Source organism: Saimiri boliviensis, chromosome 2 (assembly GCF_048565385.1).
Source record: "Saimiri boliviensis isolate mSaiBol1 chromosome 2, mSaiBol1.pri, whole genome shotgun sequence".
Lineage (NCBI taxonomy): Eukaryota > Metazoa > Chordata > Mammalia > Primates > Cebidae > Saimiri > Saimiri boliviensis.
The window spans coordinates 34,865,576-34,868,474 of NC_133450.1; the positions used below are offsets into that span (position 1 = coordinate 34,865,576).

At 47.3% G+C, this 2,899-nt stretch overlaps 1 pseudogene; it reads left to right on the forward strand.

Annotated features, from left to right (window-relative positions):
• The first annotated feature begins 258 nt into the window (after positions 1-258).
• Positions 259-1,547, forward strand: LOC101040540 (keratin, type I cytoskeletal 18 pseudogene; annotated as a pseudogene).
• The last annotated feature ends 1,352 nt before the right edge of the window (positions 1,548-2,899 follow it).

Below are 2,899 nucleotides of genomic sequence, written 5' to 3' on the forward strand. Positions count from 1 at the left end.
ACACAGGAATTGGCTGAAAACACACCAACATGTTAGCAGTTGCTGTAACTGGGTGAGGTTACAGGTGATTGTTGTTTCCTTCTTTTTAATGATTTTCTCTATTTTAAAATTTCTATAACAAACAGTTATTATTTTTATCAGCAGTAAAAAAAAAACCACTGTGTGTGTGTGTTTATTCCAGGTCTTATCATCATGGAAGAAATGTTTTCTGGTCGACAAAGCCCGAGTCCTGTCCTCTCGCTCTCCTCCCGGGGCAGCATGAGCTTCACCACTCGCTCCAGCTTCTCCACCAACTACCGGTCCATGGGCTCCGTCTGGGTGCCCAGCTATGGCGCCCAGCCGGTCAGCAGCGTGGCCAGCGTCTATGCAGGCGCCGGGGGCTCTGGTTCCCGCATCTCCGTGATGCACAGCACCAGCTTCCGGAGCAACAGGAAGGGGGCCTGGCCGCGGGGATGGCCAGGGGTCTGGCAGGAATGGGAGGCATCCAGAACGAGAAGGAGACCATGCAAATCCTGAACGACCGCCTGGCCTCCTACCTTGACAGAGTCAGGAGCTTGGAGACTGAGAACCGGAAGCTGGAGAACAAAATCCAAGAGCACCTGGAGAAGAAGGGACCCCAGGTCAGAGACTGGGGCCATTACTTCAAGACCATCGAGGACCTGAGGGCTCAGATCTTCGCAAATACTGTGGACAATGCCCGCATCATTCTGCAGATTGACAATGCCCGTCTTGCTGCTGATGACTTCAGAGTCAAGTATGAGACAGAGCTGGCCATGCACCAGTCTGTGGAGAGCGACATCCATGGGCTCCACAAGGTCACTGATGACACCAATGTCACTGGGCTGCAGCTAGAGACAGAGATCGAGGCTCTCAAGGAGGAGCTGCTCTTCATGAAGAAGAACCATGAAGAGTAAGTAAACGGCCTACAAGCCCAGACTGCCAGCTCTGGGTTGACCATGGAGGTAGATGCCCCCCAATCTCAGGACCTCGCCAAGATCATGGCAGACATCTAGGCCCAATATGATGAGCTGGCTCAGAAGAACCAAGAGGAGCTGGACAAGTACTGGACTCAGCTGATTGAGGAGAGCACCACAGTGGTCACCACACAGTCCACTGAGGTTGAAGTTGCTGAGATGACGCTCACAGAGCTGAGACGTTCAGGGCAGTCCTTGGAGATCGACCTGGACTCCATGAGAAATACAAAGATCAGCTTAGAGAACAGCCTGAGGGAGGTGGAGGCCCGCTACACCCTGCAGATGGAGCAGCTCGGTGGGATCCTTCTGCACCTGGAGTCAGAGCTGGCACAGAATGGGGCAGAGGGATAGCGCCAGGCTCAGGAGTACAAGGCTCTGCTGAACATCAAGGTCAAGCTGGAGGCTGAGATCGCCACCTATCGCCGCCTGCTGGAAGATGGCGAGAACTTCAGTATTGGTGATGCCCTGGACAGGAGCAATTCCAGGCAAACCGTCCAAAAGACCACCACCCACCGGATAGTGGATGGCAAAGTGGTGTCTGAGACCAACGACACCAAAGTTCTGAGACACTAGGCCAGCAGAAGCATGGGACCCTTTGGGGAGCAGGAGGCCAATAAAAAGTTCAGACGTCAAAAAAAAAAAAAAAAAAAAAGAAAAGAAAAGAAATGTTTTCTTTAAATTCTATTTATAAGGAGGTAAGTTCCTTGTGTATAAAAACTATGCCTTTTGGTGAAGAAAAAAATTCGTTTCTTCAAGTTGTTAAAATATTAAAGGCATTTTTTATTCTATTTAAATTCCTGGGTCAATTGCTGCTGTGGAAACTATTGTAATGGATAATCTATAAAAGGATAAATGCAACTATTAAAAATTACTGAATGTACATGCTATGGTAAAAAAATATATATATTGTACAGTATACGTAATAAACCTCTCCGCTCCCCAAGAAATAATCATTAAATTTCTTATATATTCTTCCAGAAGGTTACCATACATACACCAACCTATATGTGTATTTTTATTTAGTTTTATAGAAGAGAATAAGTTATATAAGTTATATATTTATAATTTTTTTTTTTTGAGACAGAGTTTTGCTCTTGTTACCCAGGCTGGAGTGCAATGGCGCGATCTCGGCTCACCGCAACCTCCACCTCCTGGGTTCAGGCAATTCTCCTGCCTCAGCCTCCTGAGTAGCTGGGATTACAGGCACGCGCCACCATGCCCAGCTAATTTTTTGTATTTTTACTAGAGACGGGGTTTCACGATGATGACCAGGTTGTTCTCGATCTCTTGACCTCGTGATCCACCCGCCTCGGCCTCCCAAAGTGCTGGGATTACAGGCTTGAGCCACCATGCCCGGCCTTATATTTATAATCTTTAAAAAACATTTTATTAATGTATAATTCACATATGATACAATTCCCTCATTTAAAAAGTACAATTCAGTGATTTCTCATTTAAAGAGTACAGTTCAGTGACTTTTGTTTTTCTTTTTATGTGTGTGTGAGATGGCCACAGAGGTCTCACTCTGTTGCCCAGGCTCAAATGTTGTGGCATGACCTCAGCTCACTGGAGCCTCGACCTCCCAAGTTCAAGCAATCCTCCCACCTCAGCCTCCCTAGTAGCTGGGACTACAGCCATGCGCCACCACGCCTGGCTAATTTTTGTATTTTTTGTAGAGATGAGTCTCACCATGTTTCCTGGGCTGGTCTCAAACTCTTGGGCTCAAGCAATCTGCTTGCCTCAGCCTCCCAAAGCGCTGGGATTACAGGTGTGAGCTGCCATGCCCAGTTCAGTTCAGCGATTTTTAAGGTAAATTTATAGAGTTGTACAACTATCACCACAGTCCAGACACTCACCATGGTGCTTTCTCACCCAACATTGCTTCCTGAAGATGGCTCTGCATAAGTGGGTGTGGATCTCTCTCA